Source organism: Watersipora subatra, chromosome 7, assembly GCF_963576615.1.
Source record: "Watersipora subatra chromosome 7, tzWatSuba1.1, whole genome shotgun sequence".
NCBI classification, from domain to species: Eukaryota; Metazoa; Bryozoa; class Gymnolaemata; order Cheilostomatida; family Watersiporidae; genus Watersipora; species Watersipora subatra.
In genome coordinates, this window is record NC_088714.1 from 18,517,384 (window position 1) to 18,525,516 (window position 8,133).

The 8,133-nt window shown below is 33.4% G+C and overlaps 1 long non-coding RNA gene across 1 annotated transcript; it reads left to right on the forward strand.

Annotated features, from left to right (window-relative positions):
• Positions 1-4,592: 4,592 nt before the first annotated feature.
• On the forward strand, positions 4,593-8,002 carry LOC137399391 (uncharacterized). The gene is made up of 3 exons (XR_010979154.1): positions 4,593-4,668; positions 5,487-5,548; positions 7,905-8,002. It is a non-coding gene; the product is annotated as an uncharacterized lncRNA (long non-coding RNA).
• Positions 8,003-8,133: the final 131 nt, after the last annotated feature.

Sequence of the window (8,133 nt, forward strand, 5' to 3'; positions counted from 1 at the left end):
GCAGAACAACAATGCAAAAAGTGATATGATCAGATTAGGGAGATTACTTTAAATGGTATTGGCGCCAAAACCAGCATGTTAATGTCGCTATGGAAAGATTTGATGCTGCCATTGTTTCAATACAGCTCCGTTATCACTGAATTTTTCCATAGGTATACAAAGCTGGCCAAAACAGACTGTAGGCCAATATGTAACTCAGTCACGTACTAGCCAATACAATTATTTGAAATGAGACTGGTTGAAAGCAGTGCTGACATGTTATTCATTCTTGGTTATTGTAAATTGTTACCCGTTAGCGCTTACCAACAGATACTTCATACACTTTTCTATATCTATATATAAAATGTTTTCGTTTGTTGGTTTGGTTTTTTGTTACCGAAACTAATTTCTAATTAAATAAATTGTCTGCAATTTTGCATGTGGTTTTTTATGCTCCCAGGTTTTACGGGGTCAACACTTTTTTCACACACAATTTGGGATCAATGCCCCAAGAAGGCATTAAGTCTGAAAAAAGATATTTTGGTGAAAGAGAGAAATAGGTTAAATACAATTTTGTAATGAGATGACAAAATATCAGCCAAGTTAGGTCTTGAACCCATTACTCTCCATTTATTAAAGTGTTGCTGTAACCAACTGATCTAATCAACTACCTTCCAAAGCCTCAGAATAATTGTGCCAATAAAGATAAAGACTGCTCATTTATGGTACTAAAGTACTAGGTATAGAAATAGAGCATATGTTTATATAAACTATAAAATATAGGAATAAGAAAGTACTAGAAAAAATGAATAAAAATCAGAAATTGAAGTTGTATTGTTCACTCGAACAAGGTCGGGCTTGTCCACTTGTCTTTTTGAAGTGCAACTTGTATTTCGGTTGTCGTTCTATGACTGTATAAGCACCTTAAATCAAAATTAACCACTCGACCTTGACCTTACCCTAGAGCTTACAATCTCCTACTTTCAAGTTTTTGGTACGATTCTTCAAAGCTCTTACATTGTAAATTTATGATCTCATTAAAAGTTCCGGCAAACTTACCAAAAATTTTAATGGGATTGAAACATTAACAAGTTTGTTGATTCTGAAGAGATGCTTTGATGTTGGTAGTTTTTATCAAGTTATTAAATCAGAATCATGACATAAAGTATGTCATAAAACCGTAATCACTCATCGAATTGTATATATATCTTCACAATTATATTTTTATATAAAAGTGCAATGAAATGAATTTTCTAGTCTCTGTGCTACTAGATAAGAACTCGCTCTTTTTTTACTACGGCTCAACTGTTTACTTAAAATAGCCTTAGAAAAATATACAATAAACATTAAGCAGAACTGAAGACTACTGAATATCTATGCATATACTTTAGAGATACGGTTTATTTGTGGTATGAGCATGGTAAAGATACATTATATATATGTATATTATATATATATATAAAATATGCATGGACTATATGTAGGCATACGATGTATGTGCTGTCTGTACATACATATCACCTATACTTAAACTATCAGAAAGGGTCACCACAAACTTTTCTTATTTTACCTCTTGTCTGACAAAACACTCCATGAAGTCCTTATCTGTGAGCTAGTATTCTAAAGCAAAAATCGGAAGGCTCTATGGGAAACTTGAATTCTAGATTTACATCTTAACTACATTTGAATATAAAATTCTGCTAAAAATCAGCAAATCTCAATTGAAAAAAGATGAAAAACCCCAGTAAAAACAAATGAAGATAAAGCATATGGTCTTGAGTAAAATTAGCTGATAGTCTGATATAATCTTTTTCTCATCAAGTTTGCAACTAAATAGCTTGGGAATCTGGGCGTTGTTTGATGCTGAGACATTAAACAACATCATTCTTAACTCTTAGTCATCCTAAATATAGGAAGCAGAATTTACAAGTTTCTGAGAGACATGAACCTTTTTTGATCTGACATTAGCACGTTAACAATCTAGCGGTCTCTTCTAATGTGAAATAGATCATCTTTTGACACAAACTTAGCAATTTAACTTTAAAGCCACATGTACCTTAAAATGTGTTATGTTAAAGTAATGTTAAGGTATGTTAAGATAAGCAGCAAAATACAAGTCAAACATCAATATTACTCAGCCATCATATCAATACACTCGAGCTTTAAAACAACACTTCGTGTTCTCTCAACAAAAGCTTAAACACAGATGCTTATACAAAAAAGCTTAAGCTTTCTGAGAAATGCAAATCTTCCTTACGGTTAGGTAACACATTTTTAAATCCTGTCTGACAGAAGGTTTTGTTTGACATCATAAGTAAGTTAAACTGCTCTTTTGCCATTGTGTTTTTGTGTGAAGTGCCATAACAAGTATCATATTTCAAAATTATTGTAAGTAAAAGTAATTTGCTTGCTTTAACCAGAGGCCTGGTAAAAGTATACAACTCTAGTACATGGGAAATAACTAATTGTTGTTTAGTTTTAAAACCAGAATTCGGCAATTAGCATTGACATGAGTTCATTAAGTTAACCAATCCTTTAGCAGTAAACAGTAATTCTAGTTCAATTGGTGATAGAGATATCCAAGCCGCTTACTTCATAATCATGATGAATTTCTATAGATTAAACACTCATTTTCTCATGTCAACATTGGGCTGTGTGCAAGGATGAGCCATAACCAACTGCACATAATATATTGTCTCGGCAACTAAAATCAGGTATTTAAACTGGATATTATATATTATGTGGTTTTTTTCACCAAAAAGATAGCTATGCTTATTCTACCTATTTACATTACATTGTATAGTTACTAGCGTCTAAACTATACCAGGTCAACTTATAGTGTAGGCTATCTCACACTTTTTCGAATAGTTTTAAAAGAATGCGTGCCCAGTTGGAGAACATAAAAACAAAGACTTATTTATCTTCATGACCTAAATATAAATGTGGTTAAGTGGCCATCATTAGAGTATATATATTTTCACTTTGTGATCAGTTGTAGCGAACTACTTACTTTGACTCCAAAAGCTGGAGGTTGAGTGTTTACTAACCTTTTTGTCTAGTTGCTGTTCAAATAATTTAAATTCAAAACCATGGCATCAAAAAAGAAACGCTGTAAAATCTAAACATAGCTTAGTCAAAGCTGTTCATCGATCAAATTGTAGTGAGTTCTAAAGTTCTCCATTCTCAGTTTCTTTGTTAAAAACAGTTGAAGCTAGGCAAAGATCTACCAACACTAAGTCATTTTTAAAAATATTTCTGAATAATGACCTAAATTGTAGATTTGTAAGGTGAGTTCGTTTGGATGAAGTCTGTAAGGATATAATCACCAAAAAGTGCAGCTTCACTTTTCTTAGCTTCACGACAACATGAATTACAGTTGATTGCGCTTCTAGAACTTTCTGGAATGAGGCATTAGCTGACAATTACTAGCCTCAAATGCTTCTTCAGCAGTGAGTCAATGCAGTAAATAGATATTGGTTTACAATAGCTATTTGGCAGCAGCTCACATGACATCTTACTTGCTATGCGAATCAGATGTATCCCCTTTGTGCAATCAAAAATGTAAATATCTACAAATATTTACAGCAAAAAATGAACTTCACTGATTAGAAATAGTTTGTTTGTAACAGGTCTATATCGGAAAAGGAAGATAATCGGCAAGATTCAAAACATCAAAACATACATGTATTTAGATTTTCAAGCGTTTTAGTTGGATGTTGATGTATTAGGTATAATCAGAAGCCTGTTACATCCTACAATTTAGTATTTAGGTCTATTATTTGTATTGCTTAAAAGGCTCTGTGTGTACCCTCTACCGATGAAGATGATTTTCTAGATTGTCCAAAGTACAAAAAGGCACACAGGTGCTTTTTGCTTGAAAACCTGATTAAGTACTTTGAAATTGTTATCTTCTTTCGGCAAAGTTGAAATCAAAACTGTTTTTAGCTTAACACTTTATAGCTAGGAGTCACAACCAACACACTGACACTTGATCTACTGAGCTGCTCAAGTGGCTAGCTAGTGATCATGGCTAGCTGGCGACCATAGCTATTAGCTACCAGAATATACATAATGACTCAACTAACTGCTGGAAGTGTTTCCATAGCAACTGATGCTATCTGCAACAAGGCAAGGTCATTTGCTAGACTTTCTCAGAGTGATTCAAAACTCTTAGACAACTTAAATGAGGATTCAATTATCTACAAACTTATCGGTCTTAAGCCTGCTTAATCTAGACTATAAAATTTCAGTTTTCAACAAAGCAGGCAAGTCCTACAAAAAATTTACCGATCAAGTTTTATTGAACTGTACAAACATAATATTGTGCAAGGTTGATGAATAAATACATTTTAGTCTCCAATAAGTTCACCTCTTATAAGAATGGTTAATTTGCGTGCAAAGAATAAAAGAGCAAACTTGTTAAGCAAGTCAAAAAGGAGGCACCTGTGACAGAGCGCCATAAATGCCACTTTTGAATTATTCAACGAGACTGAAGGGTGCCAACATTAATGATAGCTTCGCCTTCTGCTGAAATCTATGCATGAATGATTTTAGCTCCACCCACACATGATAGTCATATAAAAAGGTGTGTCTATTTGATAATCAGGAATATTTGCAGGACTAGGGAGAATAGTTTGGATTTGTTTCAGCTGTTAGAAGACCAATAAGTGTAATGCTTTATACAAGTTTGTAAGTAATCCTATTTTGTATGGTCTTGGTTTTTGCCATGTTGTATCATGACACATTTTTGCATAGCCTTCTAATTCGTGGGCTGAGCGCAAAATTGTTGTAACTTCTTTTATGTTCTATATGAAGTTACAACAATTTTGTGCTCAGCCAACGAAGTCATAATGATATATTTATCTTATAAAAATTTTTTTCTGTTAGAAAATCTATAATTGGAATTCAAAAGGATTTTAAAAATTTTTTATTATAACTTTGGGATGCATATCATATAAAAAATAAGTTTCATTACGTCGCATAACAATACAAAAAACTAGAAAATAATAATTTACCGCATTTGGTTTTTTCATTTGCCTTATGCCTGTTCAAATAACATTTGACACACTTCAATACCATAAATTGCTGACTTTATCTCCAAACTTTATATAGGGGTCCAAGCTTAATAAACAATAACTAGACCTCAATGTGGGATTTTTCAAGGCTAAAATGTAAATTACTCTAATTTAGGTAATATCTCTCAAACTGTTGGTAGGTTTTAAGAGAACAACCATAGCTTACATCATCAATATGGCTAGTAAGTATGCGGTGTTTTAAAAGATATTAAATAGTCATAATGATATTAAGAAAAAACAAATTACACACAGTAACAAGCATTTAAGAATTTTCACAATTTGTAATGAAATTTTCAATGATTTGTGACAATTTCTTTTTTGTGCAACAAGATTATTATGTTTGACCAGTGTGAGCAGGTAGTTAGAAGGTAGTTAGATAGTCCCAACTTTGTCTTGTTGGCTGTTGAACTTTTATATATTTATGTGTTTTAGGTTGTTCTTCTTTGGATGCCTGGCAACAGCTTCGAGTCAATTTGATGCCAACATATTTCGCAGTAAGTTTCCAGCCGGCCTTTATTACCCTATGTTTCTGCATTATCTTTTATGTAACATGCTATCTAAATATGAAGAATTACAATACGATAGGTTGCTTAAATAACACGCATTGTTCAACTCTCTAAATAAACATTGAGGGGCGAAAGTTTATCAATTGTGGGACTGATGAGTTTGTTTCCGCTTCAAAATAGATTCATGAAATTATTTTCTACTGGATTCTTGATATAGAAAATAGATAGAAATGCAAAATCTTCTGACACATCACAATTTTTAATACATAAGAACTGGGTGAAACAAATACAACGACCAAGCAAAGCTAGCTATTTGCTTCTATTTGGAAATGCAATAAAAACAGAGGGCATTACAGAAAGGTCTGATAATATCTGCAACTTGGATAACAATCAAAACGATCGTTACTATACAACTGCTAGTAAAAGTTGTCCTTACTATACAACTGCTAGTAAGAGTTGTCCTTACTATATAATTACTACTAACAGTTGTCCTTATTATATAACTACTAGTAGGAGTTGTCCTTACTATATAACTACTAGTAAAAGTTGTCCTTACTATATTACTACTAGTAAGAGTTGTCCTTACTATATAATTACTACTAACAGTTGTCCTTATTATATAACTACTAGTAGGAGTTGTCCTTACTATATAACTACTAGTAAAAGTTGTCCTTACTATATTACTACTAGTAAGAGTTGTCCTTACTATATAACTACTAGTAAGAGTTGTCTTTACTATATAACTACTAGTAAGAGTTGTCCTTACTATATAACTACTAGTAAGAGTTGTCCTTACTATATAACTACTAGTGAAAGTTGTCTTTACTATATAACTAATAGTAAGCGTGTTCTTATTACAGCGAGAATTTTCTTTACTATTTCTTCAATTTTACATAGCAAAAAATTGGTGTTACTCCGTGGTCTTATTTTATTTGTGTCCAAACTTGACAGGAAGTTTTTGAGAATTGTAAAAAGAGAGAAAAGACACAATATTTGGTGCTTGTTTAAAATCTCTCCCAACCATCTCTCACAATCATCTCTCACAACCATCTCTCACAACTACCTTGCCCAACCATCTCTCACAATCATCTCTCACAACCATTTCTCCCAACCATCTTTCATAACCATCTCTCACAACCATCTCTCACAAGCATCTCTCACAACCATCTCTCACAACCATCTCTCACAACCATCTCTCACAATCATCTCTCACAACCATCTCTCACAATCATCTCTCACAACCATCTCTCACAACCATCTCTCACAACCATCTCTCACAACCATCTCTCACAATCATCTCTCACAACCATCTCTCACAACCACCTCTCACAACTACCTCTCACAAGCATCTCTCACAACCATCTCTCACAACCATCTCTCACAATCATCTCTCACAACCATCTCTCACAACCATCTCTCACAACTACCTCTCACAAGCATCTCTCACAACCATCTCTCACAACCATCTCTCACAACTACCTCTCACAAGCATCTCTCACAACCATACTTGCATTAAATAGTCATAAGCAGAAATGCTGGTGCTGATAGCAGGTAAATCAAAGTCATGCTGAGGTAACTTGCTGAACATTTGAGTGGAACAAATTGCTTCAACCTTGGATAAGCATATTGAAAATACTTACTAAAAGTTTAGTTAGCATGACATAGTTTACTAGTTTCTTTTAGATTTATGCAGAAGGCAGACTTTGAATGTAAATTCATGTGCAGAAGTGCTACAGTAAAACAGTGCACAGAAGTACAGCAAAACTGTTTTTAAAGATGAACATGCACAAAATTTTAGTAGATTTTATCAGAAAGTATCAGTATTTTTCTATCATTTACGATTGTTTTTGATGTTTGAAGTGATCTGACTGCCAGGATGTTTCAAAACTAAAATTGACAAAACCTGATCATGGTTAAAACACTTGGAAAAAAATATGTGCAGAAATAACATCACTAGCTGTTATCATTGCTGTAGTTGATATCAGCTATTGCGTTCAAATTGCAGCATTATGCGTATCTATTCTGCGAGTCTCCTTGCAACTATAAATGTCATAAGAGCACTTTTGGTAGGTTTGAGCGTTTTAACCGCAATCAAATTTTGTAAATTTGTTTCTTGAAACATCCTGGCAATCAAATCACCTCAAACATAAAAAACAATCGCAAATGATAAAAAAATACTGATACTTTCTGATAAACTCTACTAGAATTTTGCGCAAGTTAATCTTGAAGCTTTAAACCAGATACTTGAAATTATATTAATGTTATCTGCTAGATAAAATTAATGTCAGCTTTAAACCTCAGATCTGATTTTACATGTTACTAACATAGCCTGTTGTTCATGTAGATGCTGATGCCCAATTAGGCCGGGATGCCAATGAGAACAACTTTCGTGGTCAGTTTGGTGAGCCACCTCCTCAAGTGATAAGAGACCAAGGTGAACGGTAAGTAAATATTATGGAAATACAAGAAATGCGTGAATGTCATGTCATAGACTTATTATGGAACTTTATAAGAGCAAACAACATATTTTGGTAGCAAGTCAAGCAAGAATTAATAGTGGTTTCAGACTAGCT